This window comes from Salmo salar, unplaced genomic scaffold (genome assembly GCF_905237065.1).
Source record: "Salmo salar unplaced genomic scaffold, Ssal_v3.1, whole genome shotgun sequence".
In the NCBI taxonomy this organism is placed as follows: domain Eukaryota; kingdom Metazoa; phylum Chordata; class Actinopteri; order Salmoniformes; family Salmonidae; genus Salmo; species Salmo salar.
In genome coordinates this window covers 64,414-75,952 of record NW_025549755.1, presented here as the reverse complement: position 1 = coordinate 75,952, position 11,539 = coordinate 64,414, and the positions used below count along the sequence as shown (strand labels likewise).

Genomic DNA, 11,539 nt, shown 5'->3' with positions numbered 1-11,539 from the left:
AGTGGACTACCCAGGTAGCGATGCCTGCGGATGACGTTCACCCATACCGTACCGGGCGCCAGAAACACATGTATTTCTCAAACCCTGTCTTTTATCCACGTTGATGGCGTTCCGAATTAACCCTCCAGCTAAGACAAGATACCTGATTAAGCGGTGCCCCGGCACCTGTGGCTCCGGCCACGGGCAGTTCAGGGCCTCCCGCTGGGCGCACGGTGGATTGACCTAGGGCCTCCTCCCCTCACGGGATAGGAGTGGTCCCTGGCTGTTCTCCGCTTAGTGTGCCCGGGTACAACCTCTATGTTGTGAGTGGCTACCTGGTTGATCCTGCCAGTATCATATGCTTGTCTCAAAGATTAAGCCATGCAAGTCTAAGTACACACGGCCGGTACAGTGAAACTGCGAATGGCTCATTAAATCAGTTATGGGTTCGATTCCGGAGAGGGATCCTGAGAAATGGCTACCACATCCAAGGAAGGCAGCAGGGGTGCAAATTACCCACTCCCGACACAAACCAAACTCTGCTGTGGGTCGGGTAGGGTAGGGGGCTCACGCCTCCCGCCTCTCCCTTCCCTCGGCGCGGGTGAACTGGTCCTAGCCCGGTTCCCCGCAGTTCCTTTTTGCCTGGGATGCGCCCGACTGGCTCCATCCCCTTTCCCCGTTAGGCACGGCTAGATGACGCACCGATGGGTGGGTGTGTAGGCCGCTACCGAGGGGGACTGGGGGTGTCCGGTGAACCGGGACTTCCCGAAATGGTCTCACATTTTTAAGCGGCTTGAGTATCACCCAGTATCCTCGCGCGGCACTGGGAACCCAGTCAACCGCTCTGCGCCCGGCGCAGGCGGGGGTTTAATGTCTCCCCGGCCCCACCGGGCGCTTCGGCGACGGCGGCAGAGGAGCACCCGGAGGCCCCCATAAAGTTAAACCTACCTGTCTTTGAACTATGACCTCTCGCTCTGGCGAAGGGCGGAGGAAAGGAGGGCAACCTCCCCAACTCCCAACCCTTGAAACACGGACCAAGGAGACTAACGCACGCGCAAGTCAGAGTGTTTTCTCCGACACACCCCGTGGCGCAATGAAAGTGAGGGCCGGCGCGCGCTGGCTGAGGTGGGATCCCGGCCCTACGGGGTTGGGCGCACCACCGGCCCGTCTCGCCCGCTCTGTCGGGGAGGTGGAGCGTGAGCGTGTGCGATAGGACCCGAAAGATGATGAACTATGCCTGGGCGGTCCTGACGTGCAAATCGGTTGTCCGATCACCGCGGTGAGCACGGAAGCTGGGCGGGAAACCCGAGAGAGGGGCCCAAGCCCTGGAAAGAGTTGCAGTTCCGGGCGGCGTCCGGTGAGCTCTTGCTGGCCCTTGAAAATCCGTAAGAGAGGGTGTAAATCTCACGTCGGGCCGTACCCATATCCGCAGCAGGTCTCCAAGGGCAACATCCTCTGGCATGTTAGAACAATGCATGTTAAGGAAAGTTGATGAGTCAGATCCGTAACTTCGGGGTAAAGATTGGTTCTAAGGGCAGGGCTGGGTAGGTCGGGCTAGGGTGTGAAATGAGGCTGGGCTCGATTCATGCCGATCTCCCCAGAAAGATGCTCGTCGGCCCCAGTAACAAGGGGTAAGGGATCTCCGGCGGGTATGTAGCCTTCGAACCAAGCTTTTTGGGACAGAAGGCGTCTTCCTCCACCTCCCCGTTATATCTAACTGGTTACCAGGTGCACAGAGAAGGGCCAGGAGGCAGAGTCCGGAGGCCCAGAGAGAGAGTGGGCAAGCAGACTAAAGAAGGTGGGTACCCGGGTGCAAAGTACCACCAGCACCTGGTAATCCTGGTGTGGACTTAGTCTCTGAGTGGTAAGCTGCAGGGTGACCAGGTGCACGAAGGCCGTTTTGGATCACCAGGTGCACGCGGTTCGTAACAGCGGGGCTATATGCTTTAGTGTCCGAGGAAGGGTGCTTAAGAGTGGGTGCCCTGGTTCGGATGGTGGTGGGTGCCCTGGTTCGGATGGTGGTGGGTGCTTTCTTGGTGTCCCTGGTTCGGATGGTGGTGGGTGCCCTGGTTCGGATGGTGGTGGGTGCCCTGGTTCGGATGGTGGTGGGTGCCCTGGTTCGGATGGTGGTGGGTGCCCTGGTTCGGATGGTGGTGGGTGCCCTGGTTCGGATGGTGGTGGGTGCCCTGGTTCGGATGGTGGTGGGTGCCCTGGTTCGGATGGTGGTGGGTGCCCTGGTTCGGATGGTGGTGGTGCCCTGGTTCGGATGTGGTGGGTGCCCTGGTTCGGATGGTGTAAGAGCTTGTGGTGGGGGGTATCCCCCACTGGAGGTCATGCCCATAGAGAGGGGTGTTCCCCGGAGAGTGGGTGAAGGCTATCACTACCTGGTAACCCAAAATAATACCAGGCCCACAGCTGGACATAGTGCAATTTCTGAGAATTTTTGGACTTAGTCATTTTTCAAGAAAGCTCTGTCACTAACTTACATTGATGTTTAAAATGTCCAGTGGCGCCCTCTTGTGGAACATCCCGGGTGGGGGGTGTGTGAGAGGGGGTATGGGACCGCCTATGGGGTGCTCCCTATCCGGGCATAGTAGTTTGAGGGAGTAAGCTCTACTCTCATGCCCGGAGAGATGGGTGTTCCCCGGATAGTGAGTGAAGGCCTAGAGGCCTGGAGGTCCGTAGTTCCACTGTCCTTAAGGGGGGCAGAGCAGTCAGCCTCTCTGGAGGTTGGCTGCTCTGTCCCCCTTTTTGGCCTAGTAACCCAAAATTATACCAGGCCCACAGATCTGGCCAATGCCCAAACACACATAAAAACCCTCATAAATCAGAAATGCTTTATCCCAGTGACATGGGGCTTCAGTATGTATCTCACATAGATAGATATGTTATGTGTGTACCATTTAAAAGTATTTAAAACCATTCTGAAGACTTTTGACCCCAAAATAACACAAGGCCCACAGCTGTGGCCGTAATGCCCAAACACACATAAAAACACTCATAAATCAGAAATGCTTTATCCCAGTGACATGGGGCTTCAGTATGTATCTCACATAGATAGATATGTTATGTGTGTACCATTTAAAAGTATTTAAAACCATTCTGAATGATTTTGACCTCAAAATAATACAATCCCACATGATTTGGCCTGGTAACTTAAAAACACATGAAAACCCTCATAAATCAGAAATGCTTTATCCCAGTGACATGGGGCTTCAGTATGTATCTCACATAGATAGATATGTTATGTGTGTACCATTTAAAAGTATTTAAAACCATTCTGAATGATTTTGACCTCAAAATAATACCATCACATGATTTGGCCTGGTAACCTAAAAACACATGAAAACCCTCATAAATCAGAAATGCTTTATCCCAGTGACATGGGGCTTCAGTATGTATCTCACATAGATAGATATGTTATGTGTGTACCATTTAAAAGTATTTAAAACCATTCTGAATGATTTTGACCTTATTTGAAAGCTCCATAAATTTATCTATGGCGCCATCAAGCGACTTTTTAAATGTACTTATCCCACTGACATGGGACAGCAGTGGGCTGCTGAAACAGGTGTCCTGGGGGTGGTGATGGCCTTTAAAAGTATTTAAAACCTTTTAAAAAAATGGTCCTGGTAACCCAGAATAAAACCAGGTGCCCGTTTGGACTTAGTGCAATTTCTGAGAAGAAAAACATAGTCATATTTTCTGAAGATTTTTTGAAAAGCTATATAATTCCCTCTTGCTGTATCTCATTGAGTTGGGCCCTTAGGATGGTGCTCTAAGGGTGGGTATGGAGGTCCCTATACCCTCTATAAGTATTTAAAACCGTTTTTCAAAAATTGTCCTGGTAACCCAGAATAAAACCAGGTGCACGTTTGGACTTAGTCTCTGAAGCGAACTGAAAAGTTGGCACTTTGTAACTTTTTTGACCAAAATCTGAAATTTTCAAATAATGATTAAAAATACTTCCTGAGGGGCTAGAGGTCCCAAACTTCGGCTCATACCCTCTCTCGTGATGGGCAACAATTAGCCCCGGGTTAGAAAATTTCGCTTCCATAGGAACCTATTTTTTCGGTAAACGGAACTTTTTTTCGCAAACTTAAAACTCGATTTTCTATTATAAATTGTTATGGAAAAACGGTTTAAATTAGATGGAAATGTTCGTCTACGTGTGCCCTTTCGTGCAAAAAAACCCCATCCTGATTGGAGTTGTACTTTTCGATTTATTCAAGTTTAAAGTGTCCTACCGTGACATCGGGAATAGCCTTGAAACTGTGTGAGTGAGAGTTATTTTTACACACTCGTGGCCGTGTGGGGCAGACAGGTACCGGCGCGATTTGAGAAACCTGGTTTTTGACAACTGGAGAACCACATTCCGTCGGCGACCCATAGGTGGTTGCTACTCTGGCCGAATAGGGAGTGCTTTATGGACACTTTTGAGGGTTACAAGCCCCTCGGAACCATGGTAGTTCGGTCCTTATCCCTTCGGCGACCGATTGATGATTACTACTCATGCCGAATAGGGAGAGCTTTATGGACACTTTTGAGGGTTACAAGCCCCTCGGAACCATGGTAGTTCGGTCCTTATCCCTTCGGCGACCGATTGATGATTACTACTCATGCCGAATAGGGAGAGCTTTATGGACACTTTTGAGGGTTACAAGCCCCTCGGAACCATGGTAGTTCGGTCCTTATCCCTTCGGCGACCGATTGATGATTACTACTCATGCCGAATAGGGAGAGCTTTATGGACACTTTTGAGGGTTACAAGCCCCTCAGAACCGTGGGTACTTTGGACCATATCCCTTCCGCGCCTGCCCTAAGGATTTGGGCCGTCAAAGGGCATGGGTTTGGGCCTTCAAGGGCAGTACACTAATCTCTGAATCCGTATCAGAGTGCCTCTTTTCAGGCATATTGACAAGTGTGTATAGCCCTGGAAGCCTATGAAAGTACCAGGGCATGGCTGTCTGGCCTTGGCATTATGCCCTAAGGATTTGGGCCGTCAAAGGGCATTAGGGCCTATGGGTTTGGGCCTTCAAGGGCAGTACACTAATCTCTGAATCCGTATCAGAGTGCCTCTTTTCAGGCATATTGACAAGTGTGTATAGCCCTGGAAGCCTATGAAAGTAAAGGATTTGGGCCGTCAAAGGGCATTTGGGCCGTCAAAGGGCATTAGGGCCTTGGGTCTTTAGGTTCCCAGGCTCTCGGTGGAAAAAACGGTGTGATCCCCAGCGGGGCTCGAACACCGATCGTCAGATCATAAGCCACAGCCGCTACCCCCATGGCCAACTGGGCTTTGACGAACAAAGAGGCCCTGGAAGCCTATGAAAGTACCAGGGCATGGCTGTCTGGCCTTGGCATTATGCCCTAAGGATTTGGGCCGTCAAAGGGCATTAGGGCCTATGGGTTTGGGCCTTCAAGGGCAGTACACTAATCTCTGAATCCGTATCAGAGTGCCTCTTTTCAGGCATATTGACAAGTGTGTATAGCCCTGGAAGCCTATGAAAGTACCAGGGCATGGCTGTCTGGCCTTGGCATTATGCCCTAAGGATTTGGGCCGTCAAAGGGCATTTGGGCCGTCAAAGGGCATTAGGGCCGTCAAAGGGCATTAGGGCCTTGGGTCTTTAGGTTCCCAGGCTCTCGGTGGAAAAAACGGTGTGATCCCCAGCGGGGCTCGAACACCGATCGTCAGATCGTAAGCCACAGCCGCTACCCCCATGGCCAACTGGGCTTTGACGAACAAAGAGGCAACGAGGTGATCTTTATGGTCAAATTTCCAATCAGTCCAATTGGTCTGATATTGGCCCACACCTGGGGCTCATTAAGCCCTAGTTAGGGTTAGGTCGTTGTTTGGTGGAGCAAACAAAGAGACATACACGCACGCAGGAGAGAGAAGCTATGAACAGTAGACTAAAACGTGATTGTGGGCTTTGTTCCAAGCGGAATATCGTGCGGATAGACCGACATTTCAAGTCTGTCCATGCACTTAAGCCTGCTACTACAGAATGGAAGCGTGCTATGCAATCTAGCCGTGCGTTCAACTGAGAGACAGCAGCCCGAATCATGGCAGTGTATGCAGCCTAACAACGGTGTTGCACCGCAGCTGGAGCCCTGGGAGAACCCTGGGTATTTCCAGTGTGTTGAAAGTGAGTTGTCCGTGGAGCAGCAGCTGGTAGACAAGGGTGAGCAGTCCGCGGTGGTGGATCAGCAGCTGTGGGACGAGAGTGAGCAGGCGGCGGCGACTGCGCCCGGTGCAGTCAACCAGTCAGATCGGTGGTGAACCATGCTCGGAACCGAGGGAGCAAGGCTGCGTCATGGTGACTTCCACGGAGAGCGAGAGTGATGAAGGCGGCGGTGTGTCCTCCAGAATTGAAGGTTGGAGGAATGGAATTTTGACTGAATATGAACACTTTGCTATTGGTAAAAACCCTTCAGTTAAACGAATTGACAATAGTCGCACCAGTCTATCCAGAGTACGACAATTCCTCCGCTTATATGTCAGAGGGCAAGGCCGATGAAGGACTGTGTTCTCTGGATAACTACAGACGTGTGTATGAGTGGTATGGTGAATGTGAAGACCGTTGTTTGGCACCATCCACGTTAAAAATGTACCGAGCTGATGTTCGAAGTTTCCTGAATTATCTTATTCAGTTCCGGCCAAAAGGTCTGCAGGCTAAAGCCAGTGGAATTCGAAAGTTGTTACTCTGCTTGGCAAAGATGGACAGGGATTCGCGGCAGAGCCAGGCAACACACAGGGCAAAATTCCGCAAACGGTGCAGGGACGAGGTGCTCAGCGCTGCGGAGTTAAGCCGGTTTGTTGAGCTAAGTAATCAAGCTATTCCTTCGGTTCTCAGTAGGCTGGAGGTCCGAGCCACCTGCGCTGATAGACGTAGGTTTGCGGCTCTCATGTCCAGCCGGTTGGCCATCTTTAATGGCACTCGACGATCCCCAGTCACCACCTTCAGTGAGAGGGAATTTACTGAAGTAACCCCGGAAAGTGGGGGTTATCAGATGTGCATTTCAAGCCACAAAACGAACTATAGCTTCGGTGAGTGCAGAGTTGTTCTATCTGAGCAGGAATACACTTGGCTTAAACGATTCCATCAGATCAGGCCTAATCTGAGTGGAATCACCTCAGACACAACACTCTTCTTTTTCACGTCCTGCGGTCAACCGTACGGCAATCTCTGTGAGTATGTGGGCCAGATATTTGCAGAGTTTGGCATTGGAAGTAAAGTCACCTTCGGTACAATTCGACGACGTTTGCTACATTGAACTTTAATCAAGGCTCGGTTACAGACCGGGGAACTGTGGCTGACCATATGTGTCATTCTCTGGAAAACGCAGGCACGGTACTACCGGTACCATGATTTGCCTCGTAACGCCAGCCGAGCGCGGTCACTAATTGAGGGACAAATCAACCCATGATTCACTGATAAATAAAGAACATTTATTTGAAATTCACCCATGTCTTTGTGTGTCATTTGGTCACAGTTGAGAATGTATGGAGGCCTGAGGGTCTGAAATACCAGGGTGTTATGGGGTACCAGGTGCACTGAGCTGAAGAGACAGGCCGAGATAGAGGGCAGGCAGGTGGGCAGGCAGGGTAGAGAGAGTAAGCCTTGGTAACCAGTTCAATCACCAGGTACACATGCTGGACTTAGTGCAATGAGAGAGAAGTATGACTCTGTCATTGAATTGTATTGGGTTACCAGGTGACCTTGGTGGGGGTGTGGGTCCCCCTATGGGGTCTCCCTAACCCCCTATGGTGGTCTCAGAGTGGGCATGTAGGTCTGTATACCCTTTAAAAATGTCACCCCTCCATAAATTGATCTATGGCGCCATCAAGCGACTTTTTAAATGTACTTATCCCACTGACATGGGACAGCAGTGGGGTGCTGAAACATGTGTCCTGGGGGTGGTGATGGCCTTTAAAAGTATTTAAAACCGTTTTTCAAAAATTGGTCCTGGTAACCCAGAATAAAACCAGGTGCCCGTTTGGACTTAGTGCAATTTCTGAGAAGAAAAACATAGTCATTTTTCTGAAGATTTTTTGAAAAGCTATATAATTCCCTCTTGCTGTATCTCATTGAGTTGGGCCCTTAGGATGGTGCTCTAAGGGTGGGTATGGAGGTCCATATACCCTCTATAAGTATTTAAAACCGTTTTTCAAAAATTGTCCTGGTAACCCAGAATAAAACCAGGTGCCCGTTTGGACTTAGTGCAATTTCTGAGAAGAAAAACATAGTCATTTTTCTGAAGATTTTTTGAAAAGCTATATAATTCCCTCTTGCTGTATCTCATTGAGTTGGGCCCTTAGGATGGTGCTCTAAGGGTGGGTATGGAGGTCCATATGCCCTCTATAAGTATTTAAAACCGTTTTTCAAAAATTGTCCTGGTAACCCAGAATAAAACCAGGTGCCCGTTTGGACTTAGTGCAATTTCTGAGAAGAAAAACATAGTCATTTTTCTGAAGATTTTTTGAAAAGCTATATAATTCCCTCTTGCTGTATCTCATTGAGTTGGGCCCTTAGGATGGTGCTCTAAGGGTGGGTATGGAGGTCCATATACCCTCTATAAGTATTTAAAACCGTTTTTCAAAAATTGTCCTGGTAACCCAGAATAAAACCAGGTGCACGTTTGGACTTAGTCTCTGAAGCGAACTGAAAAGTTGGCACTTTGTAACTTTTTTGACCAAAATCTGAAATTTTCAAATAATGATTAAAAATACTTCCTGAGGGGCTAGAGGTCCCAAATTTTGGCTCATACCCTCTCTCGTGATGGGCAACAATTAGCCCCGGGTTAGAAAATTTCGCTTCCATAGGAACATATTTTTTCGGTAAACGGAACTTTTTTTCGCAAACTTAAAACTCGATTTTCTATTATAAATTGTTATGGAAAAACGGTTTAAATTAGATGGAAATGTTCGTCTACGTGTGCCCTTTCGTGCAAAAAACCCCCATCCTGATTGGAGTTGTACTTTTCGATTTATTCAAGTTTAAAGTGTCCTACCGTGACATCGGGAATAGCCTTGAAACTGTGTGAGTGAGAGTTATTTTTACACACTCGTGGCCGTGTGGGGCAGACAGGTACCGGCGCGATTTGAGAAACCTGGTTTTTGACAACTGGAGAACCACATTCCGTCGGCGACCCATAGGTGGTTGCTACTCTGGCCGAATAGGGAGTGCTTTATGGACACTTTTGAGGGTTACAAGCCCCTCGGAACCATGGTAGTTCGGTCCTTATCCCTTCGGCGACCGATTGATGATTACTACTCATGCCGAATAGGGAGAGCTTTATGGACACTTTTGAGGGTTACAAGCCCCTCGGAACCATGGTAGTTCGGTCCTTATCCCTTCGGCGACCGATTGATGATTACTACTCTGGCCGAATAGGGAGTGATTTATGGACATTTTTGAGGGTTGCTTGTCCCTCATAACCATGGTTCCTTTGGTTCATATCCCTTCTGCGCCTGATTGGTCGTTACTACTCAGGCCGAATAGGGAGTGCTTTATGGACACTTTTGAGGGTTACAAGCCCCTCAGAACCGTGGGTACTTTGGACCATATCCCTCCGGCGCCCGATTGGTCCTAAGTATTGATCCGATTTTCCCAGCTTGGTGGTGGGAGGATATTGAGCTCTGTCCTGGACAGGTGGTCTATCCCAGCTATCACCTTGTGGGTTTGGGTCCTCCATGACCATGGTTCTTGTCCCATGAATGTGTCCGTCCCTAGCTTCCAACACGTTGCGTATCCATGGTTGTCCTCTGTTGTCGAGCCTGTTTTACATCTTCTGACCGATTTGCAATCTGTTTCCACCTGGGAGGGCCCCTGTCGGCCGGCCATTGGTCGGTGTTCAGACGGACGGTTCCTCCCGCCCCACGTGGAATTGCCTCTATCGGGGAGCCCCTGTCGGAGACGGTTATCCCCGTCTTAATGTCAAGCTTCAGCCGCGCTCCGTTCGTGGCGAGATCTAGCTGGCCCGTCTGTCTCAGTGGCCCTACATTGGTGGGGAGTGGACTACCCAGGTAGCGATGCCTCGCGGATGACGTTCACCCATACCGTACCGGGCGCCAGAAACACATGTATTTCTCAAACCCTGTCTTTTATCCACGTTGATGGCGTTCCGAATTAACCCTCCAGCTAAGACAAGATACCTGATTAAGCGGTGCCCCGGCACCTGTGGCTCCGGGCCACGGGCAGTTCAGGGCCTCCCGCTGGGCGCACGGTGGATTGACCTAGGGGCCTCCTCCCCTCACGGGATAGGAGTGGTCCCTGGCTGTTCTCCGCTTAGTGTGCCCGGGTACAACCTCTATGTTGTGAGTGGCTACCTGGTTGATCCTGCCAGTAGCATATGCTTGTCTCAAAGATTAAGCCATGCAAGTCTAAGTACACACGGCCGGTACAGTGAAACTGCGAATGGCTCATTAAATCAGTTATGGGTTCGATTCCGGGAGAGGGATCCTGAGAAATGGCTACCACATCCAAGGAAGGCAGCAGGGGTGCAAATTACCCACTCCCGACACAAACCAAACTCTGCTGTGGGTCGGGTAGGGTAGGGGCTCACGCCTCCCGCCTCTCCCTTCCCTCGGCGCGGGTGAACTGGTCCTAGCCCGGTTCCCCGCAGTTCCTTTTTGCCTGGGATGCGCCCGACTGGCTCCATCCCCTTTCCCCGTTAGGGCACGGCTAGATGACGCACCGATGGGTGGGTGTGTAGGCCGCTACCGAGGGGGACTGGGGGTGTCCGGTGAACCGGGACTTCCCGAAATGGTCTCACATTTTTAAGCGGCTTGAGTATCACCCAGTATCCTCGCGCGGCACTGGGAACCCAGTCAACCGCTCTGCGCCCGGCGCAGGCGGGGGTTTAATGTCTCCCGGCCCCACCGGGCGCTTCGGGCGACGGGGCGGCAGAGGAGCACCCGGAGGCCCCCATAAAGTTAAACCTACCTGTCTTTGAACTATGACCTCTCGCTCTGGCGAAGGGCGGAGGAAAGGAGGGCAACCTCCCCAACTCCCAACCCTTGAAACACGGACCAAGGAGACTAACGCACGCGCAAGTCAGAGTGTTTTCTCCGACACACCCCGTGGCGCAATGAAAGTGAGGGCCGGGCGCGCCTGGCTGAGGTGGGATCCCGGCCCTACGGGGTTGGGCGCACCACCGGCCCGTCTCGCCCGCTCTGTCGGGGAGGTGGAGCGTGAGCGTGTGCGATAGGACCCGAAAGATGATGAACTATGCCTGGGCGGTCCTGACGTGCAAATCGGTTGTCCGATCACCGCGGTGAGCACGGAAGCTGGGCGGGAAACCCGAGAGAGGGGCCCAAGCCCTGGAAAGAGTTGCAGTTCCGGGCGGCGTCCGGTGAGCTCTTGCTGGCCCTTGAAAATCCGTAAGAGAGGGTGTAAATCTCACGTCGGGCCGTACCCCATATCCGCAGCAGGTCTCCAAGGGCAACATCCTCTGGCATGTTAGAACAATGCATGTTAAGGAAAGTTGATGAGTCAGATCCGTAACTTCGGGTAAAGATTGGTTCTAAGGGCAGGGCTGGGTAGGTCGGGCTAGGGTG

The 11,539-nt window shown here is 51.1% G+C and overlaps 1 long non-coding RNA gene across 1 annotated transcript; it reads left to right on the top strand.

Annotated features, from left to right (window-relative positions):
- The first annotated feature begins 517 nt into the window (after nt 1–517).
- Nucleotides 518–11,256, top strand: LOC123738751 (uncharacterized). The gene is made up of 2 exons (XR_006767534.1): nt 518–1,104; nt 11,103–11,256. It is a non-coding gene; the product is annotated as an uncharacterized lncRNA (long non-coding RNA).
- The last annotated feature ends 283 nt before the right edge of the window (nt 11,257–11,539 follow it).